This window comes from Pezoporus wallicus, unplaced genomic scaffold, assembly GCF_028554395.1.
Source record: "Pezoporus wallicus isolate ANWC-B61680 ecotype Strahan unplaced genomic scaffold, APGP_CSIRO_Pwel_v1 contig_3817, whole genome shotgun sequence".
NCBI classification, from domain to species: Eukaryota; Metazoa; Chordata; class Aves; order Psittaciformes; family Psittacidae; genus Pezoporus; species Pezoporus wallicus.
This window is the reverse complement of record NW_026635157.1, coordinates 15030300-15046219: the sequence shown is the minus strand read 5'-3', so window position 1 is coordinate 15046219 and position 15920 is coordinate 15030300.

The following is a 15920-nucleotide window of genomic DNA, read 5'->3' as shown; positions in this document are numbered from 1 at the left end:
ATGATGGTGGAAACTGGCATAAGTAAGGGCTAGATCGGCATGGCGACTGTCTGCTACGTGTGCTGCTCCTGGTTGATAGCTGTTTCAGCATTGCCATGCTGAGTGACGTGCAATGTCATTACAACAAGATGGGCCAACAGCTGGGAGAAAAGTAGAGCTCTGGGCATGGATCCCATGACACATTAGCAGTATTTCACTGCTCTGGCATCCCTGACAGAGCAGACTGACTGAGAGGCCAGAAGGGCATTAATTACATAATTGCCAAACTGCCTTTGAAAGAAAAAAAAAACCCAAAACAAACAACAACAAAAAAAAAAAAGAGGGAGAAAAAGAGAAATCTAAATGGCACAAACATTTTACTTATGCAAACCTATTTTTTTCTGTATGCTTTTTAATTGTTCAGCTTTTAAAGAAAGTGTAAACCAAGATAATTAGGTGAGTCATCGATCCTTCTCTGGTTTTACTTTTATTTACGGGTTCTCTCTCTTTTCACCCTAGACTCTAATCTGATCTTCAATTTGTAAAGCTTTTATATTAGAAATTTCTGAGTAAGTTGGCTTTCTACAAGATCTCAAAGAAAATAAAATCTTGTGTTCTAAGTAGTTAGATTTTGCTTTGGATATTTTGTTTTGTCTGTTGTACATTGTGCGTTACATGCATACATATTTTAAATCTTTGAATAACCTTGAACTTACAGTTCTATCTATTACAAAGTTATTACTTTGTAATAAATACAGTAATAAATTGATAGTTAAATAAACACATTTCCATTACCAGCATAACCATCTGAGGCAAAGACTATAGGTTGTCATGTCTAAAATTGCCCTGTCACAGCCTGACTTAATCAGAAGACTCTTTGGTATATGTAAGTGAAGCTATATATAAATGTTGTTCTTTTGCATGGCCAAGAGCAGAACTAAAATATCCAAATTAATGCACACAGGACAATGCGTTATATTCTTTTTGTGCTGGATTTATGCATTTATGGCATGTGTAAAGGGATAGAATTGTGAAAGGAGGCAGGCCAATCTCTCGGGCTCATAAGCAAGCCAAATTCTGTCTCTCTTCCCCCTATCTATTTTTCTATCTAGATATAAAATAACTTAGAAAACTATCATGTTTTTATGTGATAGAATTTTCATTTTTCATAACACATTTCATTAGCAGTGTCATATTTGTTCCACATAATGTCTGATACAATGCATTAAAAGGAATTTAATTACTTCAAAGAAGTATGATGACTTACTCCCACACATTATAGGAATACATAGGAGAATCTTCAAACCTCTATAGACAGAATGTACAAATATTTAGTCCTTATTTCTTTTGTAGCCCCTTTGAATGTATTTTGTCAAAGGACTGCAAGCAGATCAAAGATATTAATTTATGCTGTAAGACATTCTGATATTTATGATTGAGTGTAATTCAGAAGTAAGGCATCTTCAGGGATATTAGTTATGCTGTCTCCATTTATTATAAAGAGGTTTCCATTTATTGATAATCAAATGCATGCACAATGAGTTGACACTGTGGTCCCTGTTTGGTTGATATATTGAAATGCCCTAGGGTAGGTGAGGCATCTGCATAGCGCTAGCAGATATTATCTGGTTCTGTGCCCTTCTGAAAGAGAGTCTGGAGGCCAGATCAGGCCAAGCAACTTGGCCTTAGATGACACATGACATCAGGTGTCCACAATATCTAAATACAGTTGTCTATAAACAAGCAAGGTGCCCAGACTCCTGCTATGTCAATGGAGGACAAGTCTGTATAATAATGGAAGCTAAAGGATGATTATCATCAACCTTATGCATGGGCTGCATAAAAAGAAGTGTGGGCAGCAGGTCAAGGCAAGTAATTTTCCCCCTCTACTTTGCTCTTGTGAGAGTCCACCTGGAGTACTGCATTCAGCTCTGGGGTCCCCAGAAAAAGACAGACATGGATCCCAGAGGGGAGATCCAGAGATAGGCAATGAAAATGACCAGAGGCCGGAAACACTGCTCCCATGAAAAAAGGCTGAGAGAGCTGGCATTGTGTAGCTTAGAGAAGAGAAGGCTCTCAAGAGAATGTATTGTGGCTTTTCATTATATAAAGGGAGCTGGAAAAACACTTTTTCTCTGGGTTCCGTAGTAAAAGGAGAAGAGACAACAGCTTTAAACTGAAAGAGGTTATATTTAGACTGGATATAAGGAAGACATTTTTTATTAATGAGGGTGGTGAGAAACTGAAACAGATTACCCAGAGAAGCTGTGGATGCCCCACCACTGGAGGACTTCAAAGTGGTATTGAACAGGGCTTTGAGCAACCTAGTACAGTGGAAGATGTACCTGTCCATGGCAGGGGTGTTGGACTAGATGATCATTAGAATACTCTTCCAAATCAAACAATTCTATGATTCAAAGCAGGCAGGTCAGCTAAAAATTATAGGTTTCCTTGACTATCGGCTAAATCTCCACTGAGTGCTATGGACACTTCGGCCTACATTAAGTTTATGTGCAGATACATATATTTAGGTACCTTTACTTTGACTTGAATTCTACCTGGTTGAGTCTGGACTGGTGCAAAGATCTGACAGCTCATGAGCCGTGTCTATGCAGTGAGGCAGATATATTCAGTGAGTTGTACCCTGGCCCGGGTCCCTCCATCATTCAGACCAATACAAATCACCAAAGTTCCCTCCCTGCTCATGGCCAGGATTTCCTTCCAGAGAACAGACTGAATGACAAGATGCAAGGTACAATGTCACTGATCATACATCTGTGGCTGTATGTTCTACGGAGTGCACTGCTATTTGGTTTAACATTTGTGGGGATAGAAAGAAGTCAGCAATGTAAACTATTTTGTCTGTGTTTTGTCAATTTATGAGCAGAATAGTGGAAATGCAGGACATAATATGTAATGAAATATTCTCACTCAAGAAACATGCTTTTGCTTTTTCCATGATCTATCTAGATTTGAGTTTGATAATTTGTAAGTAGGAGGCACAAGATTCTAAAGGATATTACCATAGGCTTGAGATCAAAATTGAAAATTTTATCTCTAAAGAAATGTGGAGGAGAATGCAAACCATCTGGTTATTTAGAGAGAAGCCTGCCCACTCACCCTCCCCATTATGTTTTTTGCCAGGAAGAAGAAATTGTTTTTTCATTTCTGTGGAATTATGAAATCATGGAATCATAGAATAGCCCAGGTTGGAAAGGACCTCAGAAGATCATCTTATCCAACCTTTTGTAGGAAAGGGAAACTAGATAATATAACTTAGCACCCTGTCCAGTTATATCTTGAAAATCTCCAGTGATGGAGTCTCCACCATGTTCCTAGGGAGGTTCTTCCAGTGAATGATTGCTCTTACTGTAAAAAATTCCTTTCTTATATTAAGATGAAACTTCTGCTGGTGCAACTTTTACCTGTTGCTCCTTGTCTTCTCCATGTGTCTCCTAGTGAAGAAAGATCCTCCATCCTCTTTGTAGCTGCCTGTTAAGTACTGTAAAACTGTGACAAGGTTATCCCTGAGCCTTCTCTTCTCAAGGGTGGAAAGACTTAACTCCTTAATGGGACAGGTTCTCCAGCCTTTTTATTGTCTTTGTGGCCTTCATTTGGACTCTCTCCAGTCTGTCCACGTCCTTTTCTACTTGTGGGGACCAAAACAGGACACAGTACTCCAGGTGTGACCTGATGAGTGCTGAGTAGAGTAGGACAATCACACCTCTGTCTTTGCTAGCAATGTCCTTGTGGATGCAGCCCAGGATCTGATTTGCCTTTGTTGTTGCAGCAGTGTAATGCTGACTTATGTTCAGCTTGTTGTCCACCAGGTCCCTTTCAGAAAGGCTGCTCCCCAGCTGTACAGACCGTAGCCTTTACTGGGCTCTTTGGTTATTCTGCCCCAGGTCCAGGACCTTGCACTTGTCTTTGTTAAACTACATACACTTCTTGCTTGCCCACTAAAAGTTCTTTGTCTTATCTTGGTGTGAAACAGGGAAAAATTCAGAACCTCAGAAAGTTATGTGAGAAGGGAAATAACTGACTGTCCTTTTCTTCCCACGTGCTTTTACTTTTCTGGCTTTGCAAGTCTTATTTTCCCATTTCCTTTTCTTCTTGCCTCAGGCCTTAATGTTGAGCTGTCTTCTCACAGTAGACACCAGAGTGGGGACAAAGGACAAAGTCATATTTCAGTGTAATCTGAAAAAATTCAGTAAGATAAGATTTGTTATCAATGCATATTTATTAACGTTTTCATTTTTCACTGCATGAGTCAAGCTGAAATATAGTTACAAGACTAACATTTAGGCAGGCACCAATTTGATGCATCTTGCTGTGTTCAGCTTTTTGATCTGCAAGCTGATGTTATTTATAAAACAAGACATTTAAAAGTGAGACATTAAGTAAAACATATAAATTGACGAAATGTTTATTCTTCACATTTACTGATGAAACTGCTTTTCCTATAACCATATCCTTGACCTGCCCCTTTCTTTTCTACTTGATGTTGATGGGGAAAGGGTAAAAGTTATAATAGTGTATGCATCATGGAATTATTTTTTAAAAACTTAAAAAAACTGAAGTCAAGCTGTTAAGTGTTAGGCTGGGGAGCAAAGAATTGAGAAAGCACTCTTCTTAATGCAGGAGAGTGATGGTGAAAGGTAATCAGACAAAAAAGTAGGGAATTATTTCTAATCCTTGTCATATGCTGTTTAAACCTAAATTACCTTAAGGCAAATTGTTCTTGTGATTTCATCAATAGTCAGATCAAACTGTCACTAACTAAAAATAAGATGATCTGTCTTTGCATGTGTGTGTGAGAGAGACCTTGTATCTAATTTTCTTTTTTTGCATTAAAATAACCCTCCAAAGTACTTCATAAGATAAGTTAAACATTCCAGTATCTCCGTGAGGAATCAATAACTTCATTTTAAACAAGATAAAATTAAAAGATGTTAAATGAGAGTGTGTCTCACAGGGTCTGCAGAAAACTGTAGCAAACCATAAGTATGATTTCTTGTGCAGAGATCTTAATTCCCAGACCTATGGTTTTTAAACCTAGACTTTTTCTTTGCTATGTTTCTGAATGTTAATAAAATCTTTCTTTGATGTGTTGTTTGGGAGAGGACAGTTAAAATGGATATTTCATTTATTTATGCCAACACAAAATATATGCCCCCAAAATACACCGAAACTGGATTCTGGGAACATGCCATTAACTGCAAGCTTGCTTATGTAGAGAAGTTTTGTATTGTACAAACCTGGTACAACAAAAGTGAAGATGACATTAAAAAAAAAGAGACTAAAGGAACTAAAAAGAAAAATGAACAAAAAAGCTTCTCTCAATTTATTAATGTGATAATTTCTTTTGGTATGTCATTTAGTTTCACTGTCTACTTCATAAGCTCCTAAGATGGTCTTCAAAGTGACTGGTGTTCAGTAAAACAGAAATGAGGGTTTCTGGGTTTTTTTTATTCAGTTTTTAGATTAGTAATGATAATTGAAATTGTTGGTTGTGTCAGTGACTCACAAGCTTTTTTTTTTTCCCAGGAAAACACTGTTGGGTATCCAAGAAGTTATCCCACTGCTACCTGCTGTGTCTGCCTGGTATTTTTTTAATCACTTGTTTCCATTTGGTGATTCTTATGTTATATAAAAATTACTTATTTTACTTGTAAAATGAAATGATTTTGCTGTAGCCTTGATTTCGAATACGGCTAGTAAAGTCACTTTAACACACTTTATATTACAGAGGAGCTATTTGAATAGTGTATAGTTTATAGTACAAAAATAAAATTGTCCATTTGGGATGATGCAGGGCAATATGTTTCTAAAGCCTGTAGATTAATTTTTAAATATGTAAAAGATTGGATATCTGAGATGCTATAATTTTCCTGAGATGCTTAACATGATATTTGATTAGTCATTATTGACACAAACTGAAAAAGCAGAATTATTTTAGTTAGCTGCTGAAAATATATTTTTGCCCTGCAATCTTAATTCATTTTTGTATTTTTTCTTTTTCTTTTTTAACTCAGTACTTACTTCCAGTGAAGCATTTGTATTGTGACTATGAAATTTCAGTTACTACTAACAATCCAGCTATGAAATTAAGCATTTTTATTATTTTGTGCATTGCTTTTGGAAAAATGTGATTTTGAAATACTGATATTTCAGTATTTCAAATATATACTGATATTGATTTTGAAAAAAATGTGGCGAAGTTTGAATTACTTTTGTCTTTTTTGTTAAGATTTTCTTTTTAAAAGATTCTTCAAAATATTTAGTGAAACTGCTTGCTTTCTTATTTTTATCTGACTATTCTTCACAAAGAAATTAAACTAATGGTACTGAAATCTTCAGATTTGTATTTTTTTATGTGTGTTTTTTCTTTCATGTGTATAGCTATGTGATTTCACCATTGACTTAAATATGTTCTCCCAGTAAAACCTCTAGTGAATACAGAGTATCTCACTCTTAACAGTCATATGTTCTTGAGTTTCTTATGGAGACAACTTTATTAACTGATCAAATGTTCCACCATTAGCCTACTTTTAAAGAACAGCTGTCAGTGTTCAAGCAGCAGTTTCAAAAAGGATTTTTCTTTTTGTTATTTGAGAATTCTGGCTCACTGAAAGTAATGATGTATAGAATCATAGAATAGTTAGGATTGGAAAAGACCTTAAGGTCATCTAGTTCCAACCCCCCTGCCATGGGTAGGGACACCTCACACTAAACCATGTCACCCAACGTTCTGCTCAACCTGACCTCGAACACCACCAGGGATGGAGCATTCACAGCTTCCTTGGGCAACCCATTCCAGTGCCTCACCACCCTAACAGTAAAGAACTTCTTCCTTATATCCAATCTAAACTTCCCCTGTTTAAGTTTTAACCTGTATGATTTTAACCAAGTTGTAACCCAGAGGGTTTCTGAAGTCAAGGGAGAGAAGCAAAGTTAGGCAAAATCAAGGAAAACCTTCCTAACTTTTAAAGGAATGGGCAACACGTTTGATGCTAGATTGCAGGTTGTGCTTCTGCAAGTGCCTCTGGGGCTATACCTATGTAAGTTGTAAAAGCAGAACAGGGGGAGAGAAACTGAAGAGCAAAACTGTTGATATTGTAGACACGGCATCTAATCTATGTGTATGTCAGAGGTTTTACTTCAGATCAGCTCCAGTCTGGTCCCATGGATCTATTAGTGGTTAGGGCTTATTAGGAGGGCCTGAATATCCTGGCCCATGGCGGAAGCTCATGCAGGAGAATTCTGTATGCTTTTCCGTTTCTGTTTTCAGAACCATAACAACAAAAATTTACTCAGGAACAAATGTGTGTATCATTTCCTACCCATTGCCACTTTGGCCCTTTACTCCTTAAGTTGTCACTTCCTATCCTTTCATTGTCTGTCTTTGCTTCCTCAATAGCTACCTTCTCTTCCTCCTTTTTCCATTTCTCCTTAGTTCCCTTGGCCTTCTTTAAACTATCTTCTGTTGAGAATTTTATTATTTCTTACTGCTTTTCCTGTAGTCCTATTCCTTACTGCAGCTTTCTGACATATCATATAACATCCTCACTTTGCATTTTACCAGACAGAAGATAAACTTAACTAGTGATAGGTACCAGAAACAGGCTCTTTTGCTGTTAAAGATGGAAAGTGTATTAAGCATTTTCTAAATCCTCTGGAACTTCTAATTACTAGTTATTTGGTATAGCCCTTAACTAGAACACTGTTTCAGACAAAGCAGTGACACAAGTAATGCTTTGAGTTCTTTGGCATACTCATTTTCTATCTGCTGGTTGCACTTCCTGAAGTTTTTACCCTAGTTAAGATGCTTGCATAAGTTATTTCTAGCTGACTGTAAAAATCATCTTCTGCTACATTTCTTTTTATAATGTTTGCATTATTGAAACTTTCAACACATACCTCATTCCTATAAACTAGCAAATGCTGGAGTTTAGATTAATGAACTCTCATTAGTTAATTCTTTTCCATATTGTTTCCTGTGTAACTTTAGAGATGATTGCTAAAATAAATTACTTGTATAGGCAAAGGCTTTAAGAGCCTTTCTGTTTCTTTCCTGCTGTGGTGACAAGTACCTCATTCAATTGTTTCAAAATGAATGCCTTAAGTGGCTCTTCTCCTTTTTGAGTGTCCTCAGTCTCAGTTACAAACTCCACTGAAGCTAAAACTTTGATTTGTAGGATCATATCTGTCCATTAGGATTTACACCAGGATCTTTTTTTTCCTGAAAAGGTAATAAGTAATTGCTTTAGTTACATGGTCTTGAAACAAATTACAAAAGCAACTTTTAAAAACCTTATAGAATTAAATGTGCCAAGCCTACAAAATTACATAAAAAATATTTTTGCCACTTATTTTAGCGATAAAATGTGGACAAGTCTGTATTCTGAGGAGTGCTATCTCCACTGTAATAAGAATGACTTCACCTTCTCAAATCCAGGGCTATATTGAAAAAGAATTATTGTCATGCTACTTTAATAAAAATCCTGCCATTTCAGACAGTATCACAAATCACAAGCAACAATGAAATAGAACATAGAAGCTTGTAACGAGAATTTTTTACTCTCTGGTGTCATCATGTTTATGCAACATGTTGCCAAATGCAAAATCTTACATTTACAAGTAAGTGTATTTTAAATATTTATAGACAGTGAATAATTCCTTTCAGTGTGAAATAAAAAGGACTTCTGATCTTTTAGCATGCCACAATTATAAAAGCATTATTCAAATTCATTAGGTATTCTAGCTGTTAAATGAAAATCTGCAATTTCTTTTATAACTTATTGAGACATTTCTAATGTAGATGATCAATTCTGACAGGTTTATGAGATTTGAGTGGTGGCAGCTGAAAAATATGAAAGTAAATTTCTATTTCTGTCATCATGAATCCTACCACTGGAGAACATGAACAGTACTTTGCTAGTCAGTGTTTTCTAAACATCTGTAGTCATGAGAATACTTTAAAAGCTGGCTTTTATAAAGTAATAATACATTGTTCTCTTCACGTGGTTTTCAGATTTCACTTTGCTATTTCAGTACAACAGATGCATATTGTGCCAGGAATTTGCTTCTTTTTCTGACTCAACATCTGATCTTCAACTTATGCCGAAATCATGATTTGGGCGACTTTCTGATATGAAAAGGAATTAAAGAGGAAGAGATTTTGATATTGCTGTAGCATAATTAAGAAAAGGCTGGGTAATTATGAGTAAGGATACGGGTAAATTTAATTTTTTTTAAACAAAATTTGACTGACTTCTGATATTTTGTATATTAGTAATTAGATGTGATGAGAATAGAAATATGATAATCAGCAGCAATGTAACACAAGAAAAGGCCAGTGAATTTTTTACATTTTTTTAAATTTCTCCAGAATGGTGTTCTCTCTCCACTTACATGCCTTTTTTGTTTTGTTTTGGGTTATTTTTATTTTGTCATTGTAGTTTGTTTTCTTGGCATTTGTATTGGTTAGACTGGGTTTGCTCAATTTAGTTTTGGCTAAGCACTGCTGTTTCACTTTAAAATAATTATGCTATTCCTTCCTAGTGTCATTTTGGAGCCCATTTCTGCACGCTCATCCATCTGAGCTGTTCTGTGAGGAACTCCATTGGTTTTATGTAGGCATAAGAGGCTAACTAATAGACTAGACTGCAATTAATACAAATTTTTAATTTGTATTAAAAATTATATTTCAGATATTTATCTGCTACTTTAGGGGGAAAAAAAAGAGAGATAATATTTATACAAACAGGGAAAATGCAGGGATCATGTGACCAAGAAAAATTCCCTAGTGATACATTGCATCAGTAAAACTATTTTTTTCTGCAACTTCTGCTCTTTTCATCATGGTTATTTCACATCTTTTCCTAATACCATGATAGAACATTACCCCATTACGGTTTCAAATGCAAACATTCAATAATTACCTCTAGTATCAATGGAACTAAAAATTACAGACAGCATAAATTACTTTAGCTCAACTGGGCTATTTTTTAAGCTTGCACTTGTATTAAAGTTTCCCTTTACAATTGAAATTATTTTAATGTGACATAATTAATTATAATTAATATAATTAGAAATGATAAAATATTATTCAAAGACTGTTTATTCAATAGAACTTGTTCCCATAGAAACAAGGAGCTAAAGATTCAATTTATTCAGGTTTTATGGCAAATAAATATTCTTCTGCTGTGCATATTTAATGCTCTCACATCTATGTTTCACAAAAATATCACAAAAAATCTACAGGCAATTGAATATAGAATATTTCCTTCATTCTTTTAATGGACTTTTAGTTGTATTCATTGTAAAAACCAAAACAAACCCAGAGTAAATCTGTGTGCATCACAAAGAGCCACAGATGTTTTCTTGGTATTGATCTTAAGCAATAATAATTTTTAAGCATTGAAGAAGTGCATATGGGGATTTTGTGTGAAGGCCAAAAAAAAAAAAAGCTCAAAAGCCAACAAAACAAGTCATAGAAGAAATAGGAGGCTAAAGATCTGCATAAAGGCAACCAATAGTCAGCACATCTTTCATCTTATGCAAGAACTGTAGTCTTGTGTTTGCAAAATCTCATGATTTATTTAGAATTTTAATTAAAGAAGTTATTGGAACAGCATCCTAGCAGTACCTAGCATCTGCCAGCTGTGGCTAATGACTTTTACAACCTCATCTGCAAGCACTCCATTAAAGAAGCTAACCATGACATGTTATAACTGAATCAAATGAGTAAAGGAAAACAAACCTTGTCTGCAGCTATCACTAACAGACAGAATAAGGGTAAAAGAAAAAACACTATTTGCAGTGTTGAGACAATCTCAATCTGAAGTCCTCAGGAAGAATGATCATTACATACTCATGAACATGTGAAGCCTTTTGGCTCTGAATGCTCTCTTGAAACCTTTTTCAGAATTTCATTATTTCTGATTTTGACAGAAAAAAAAAAAGGCCCGCTACTTCTTATTTAATCGTAGCTGCCATTTGGTCTCTCTATTTGTAGCTCTTTAAAAACTAATGCTTTGCATTTGGTTGGGATTTCAATGTGCAACGTACAGCTTTACGTATAGCAACTACTGGGGACAGAGGCAGACTATGGACAGAAGTGGTTTTGATGGGGAATACAAAGGGAAAATGTGGCTATAACTTCCCTGCTCAATAGCTGCAGCTTTTCTCCTGTGCTTAAGTACTCTATCTTCATCTTGGCTTCAAAAAAGTTAAATATTGCAGCAAACTGGATCCAATCAAGATTCTCTTCTCTAAGTACCCCTTTGGGGATTTAGCCTAACAACCAGCATTTTCCTTGGTGAAAAAAAAATAAAAAAAGAAGTAACTGTTACAACGTTGGCTAATCTATTTCAGATTTGTTTTGCCCATCTTCCATATTTGTTGGAGGTAGCAGAGAACTATTAAGTGTTGCCACCCTTTCCCTTCCAGGGCAGGGTGCTTTACTGCATTATAACACAGTAATACCATCGCCATCCTTATACAGTGCATTTACCTCTGGATAACTGATAGAGAAGTTCTGAACCTCAGATTTTACTCCTCTCCAGATCAATCTGGTGTATAAGGACAAACACCATGTGTGAATGTGCAGGCACACCAAAATGACAGTAAGTGTCTGAAACATCAGTAAAGCTCCTTCTCATACTCAAGAATGTGGTAAACAAACAGAAAACCCCCAAAGGTTGGAAATTGTGTATTTCAGAGTTTAAAGTTGGCTAGAATAATAGAAAGCTTCATTTGACAGAGAACATTTTAATGGGCAATAGCTGAGTCATTGTAAAGCCTGACATGTATTTTCTGCAGTGTATCACAAGTGAAAAAATATCCCCCTGCTGCTACTTAAAGTCATTCTATAGCTTGGTGTATTTAATGAACATACTAAACTTGTGGGTTATAAGAGACTGTGTAAAGTGTAGTGATACAAACAAAAGAAACAAGCTGAATTTTTCATCCCCTGTTCCTTTCCAGCAGTGGGAAAGTTTCTGATCACTGAAAATGACTATAGAAAAAGAACTCGCTCTCTTTTGAAAAACAAACAGACTCCTTAGGGAATTGGGGCTCTTTTCCTGGCAGATTTGATTTTTATTCCAATCCCAAGAACAGTGTAACAGTGTTTACTTATTGTTCTGGAAGAAAATATACCTGTATAATAAGTGCTTTTGCAGTTAATACAATCTCTTCACACCAGGCATCTTTGTTAGTTAGCATGCACTGGGTTTCACTCTATTGTCTCGCTGGCAGGCTTCAGCTGCTTTTTGTAATACTGCAAGCACATATCAGTCTTTCTACAGCTGAAGCAAAAATCCTTAAGCTTTCTTTTGACTGCCAGCTATTCTCTATGCATTACATTTTATCTAAATACTATAATAAAGTTTATTTTTTCGTGTTCCACATCTTCTCAGTATGTTACCTTTAAAGCACATCGGTATCATGGAACTGATTTCCTGAGAACTAGTGGGATTTCAGAAATGTCCCCTAAGGAGATGCTTCATAAAATGCTGCATACAAAAACATTCAGAAAATTCAGCTGAACTTGTATGAGATCATAAAAGATTTAAAATATCCTATATCGATTTACAGAAAAGCCATTGGACTTATGTTTCTTCATGCAACACCGCTGACACCTTTCAGACAGACAACGTAATTTGTACTCAACGCAAAAAAAGCTGTATCTTCTCTTATTGCTCATCTTGCAATTTGTTAATGCTTCAGTTAGGAAGCTGACCTCAAGCGCATTCAGACTAAGTGGTTTTATGTGTGAGTGAAGTGGAAGAACCACTCAGAGATTATAATGCATCTGTAGGCTCAGGTCTAAAATCTCAGATTTATGCATTTTAAATTAGTAATTTTTGCTTAATAAGTAGAAGCTGAAGATATTTGATCTAAGTTTTAAGTATCTGCAGTTAACACAAAATTGAATGGGGATTTCAGATAACCCTAGTTACCTCCAGATACAGTTGCAGCAGCTCTGAAAAAGCAACTGTCAAAACATGTATTTTAATATTTAATTTTAGACAGTTGTAATTTTTGTGGTTCATTGGTTTAGTTTTTCTCTATATGAACAACATCTCATTCAGAAGACCTGTTGCATTTAAATCCTGCTTTCTGGGTTCTGCACAGCCTGATCACTCTTAGCTCAAGTGTTTCAGGTGGCCAGAATTATTCATGTCAGCCTTGTGCAAACAGCACAGAAACAGAAAACATGTCTGATTCTTCTATTTGTTTCATTGCCTTTGTTTGATTTGCTTTCTAGGCATAGATTGATGGGCTCAAACCAATTCATTTTTCATATTCTTAGATAAATTGGAGGGGCCAAAGTATCTGTCTCTATTGCAAGAACATATTTGAAATTGAATTATTGTGAGGCAATAGAAATCTGGTTTTAAAACAATTTTTCAAACTATTGCATCACTTTTTAAACTTAAAAGTACCATTGTTTTATTGGGTCTAATTAGATATATAAATTTCTAATCTCAGATTTGTGGATTTCAGTATTTATATAGTTCAAGCTATACATTGAACATCCATGACAGATTCTTTTACATGTCTGCTGCTTTATAAGGGAAGATATAATCTATTGTCCTTGAAAAAATGAGTTCTCTGCCAGAGTAGCTCACAAACTGTGTTCTAAATAGGTGTCTCTTGCTGTTCTGTGAAGGACTTTAGGTCCTTGTAAATTCTTGATGGATTATTTTAGAGTATTGTAGAATATGCTAAATGGGTTCCCTAATGCTAATTTCATATATACAATTTTAAAAATTACTAACCAGGTGATAAGCAATTTCAAAACAGAAAGGAGGATGGTTCTAGGAAATATAAAATAAAGGTAGGCTAAAATAAGCCAGCCTATAGGAAAGATAATCATAGTGATTTTTGTGGAATTTTATTTAGATTTTTAAAAAATTAAATCTAAGACCATTGAAATTCGGGTTTGCACTTGGCCTTTTTATGGGTAGATAGTCCCTTGCCTTTATCTAGAGACCGGAAAGAGCCAAACCCCCTGTTTTTTTCCCCCAGCATGTGCCAAGACTTTTGAGTCTTTGCAGAACAGTAAGGTAAATTCAGTAGGTCAAATTTTATTGTGGGCTATGGAACCAATCCTGGCAATGCTTTATGTGTATTAGCACACAACAGCACACCAGAAAAATTAATACACTGCATAGCTGTACCAGTAGTTCTGGTCCAAGTGACTTTTCTTTTACATTGACTTAACATGGTTGATGGGAAGATGAATTCTTTATTTGAAGTCTAAATATAGGACAGTATGCTAACCAAATGTACTGATGGTTTATGTTTATGCTTTTATGCCCTCTGGTCCCTCACTTTTTTGCCTGATATAAAGCACACCTGGAGAATCCATTTGGCTTTTTGATTGGGGATGAGGATCTGGCACCTAGGATTTTTGCATTTCTCCTGGCAAATTTCATTGTTTGATAGATACAGGAGCAGTGGGCAGCACCACCAAACATAGCTTCAAGAAACTGTGAAACTGCTCTGGTGAGAAGGAAGTATTATTGGCATTGAGGCTGCCTGCAGTGTTTTGTTCACAAAGAATGGGTGGATTACCTATTTTGTCTTCTCTTTTGCTCTGCTGGCATATATATCAGGGGGCAGAACTGCAATGTAGAAGGTTGATTGGCAATTAATAGCCATTATCGTTACATAGAACCATCCTTCTATCCATGCCTCTGAAGTGATAGTATGTTTTTAAAACTTATAAAACACAAAATGTGAAATTATTAGATAAGTAAGAAAGAATGTCTTGGACTTAAAGTTTTCATATTTTTCCTGACTTTTTAAAGTTTAACCTTCTGTAAGTGTGTAGTAGAGGCTTGAATTGTCTTGAATTTGACAAGAGTAACTAAACATATTACATGAAATGAGCCAGTCAAGGCTTAATATTTGAAATTATTCTTGTGGTGGGAAAACTATGTGTTACAGCTATCTATGCTATTACTAATTGATTTTGTAAGTTTGCTGATGACATCAAGATGTGTGGTATGGTCAACACACTGGAGGGAAGGGATGCCATCCAGAGGGACCTTAATTGGCTTGAGAGGTGGGCCTGTGCCTCATGAAGTTAAAGTGCAAGCAAGGTTCTTGCATGCATGTCGAGCAATCTCAAGTACAACTACAGGCTGGGTGGAGACTGGATTGAGAGCAGCCCTGAGGGAAGGGACTTGGGCATGTTGGTAAATGAGAAGTTCAACATGACCCAGCAGTATGCGCTTGCGCCCCAGAAAGCCAACTGTATCCTGGGCTGCATCAAAGCAAGCTTGATCAGCAGTTGAGGGAGGTGAGCGTGCCCCTCTATTCTGCTCTCTTGAAACCCCACATAGACTGATGTAACTGATTCAGAACAGAGTTGGGTATTTCTAGATTTCGGTTGGTGGCTGAGTTTGCTTTGTCTTATACTGGTATGACCAGACCTCTAAAAGATTTTCCACTGATGCCAAAGACATTCAGTTTCTGCAGCAAGTGTGCCAACAAGGTGGCTTGATTCCATTGTTGAGGGTTAAGGAGTGGAAACTTGCAAAGGCCTAGTAATTATATACATTGGCCAGTGATCTACTAGTAAATGAAAACATGGGCAAACTGATGTTTCTGGTGTCTCAAGCTTGGCAGCAGTATGAAAAAATCTTCATCACTTTGCTTTCCTTGCAGCCCCCCAGTTGAATGAATTGGTGGTGTTGACTCCCTGTTACCTCACTGATCCCTTTTTAGTGTCTGCTCTCACCTCCACTGTCCTGTGAATGAAAGTACGCGAGAAATTTAGGGACTTAAAGTCCAGCAACTAAGGAGGTACAAGAAGGAATAGAAATCTGAAGATAAATTCTGGAATGTTCTCTTATTCTTTCGCCCTCAGTTATATACTAAAATTTCCAGAAGACAGAATAAAGGGATGGGTCAAGTCTTAA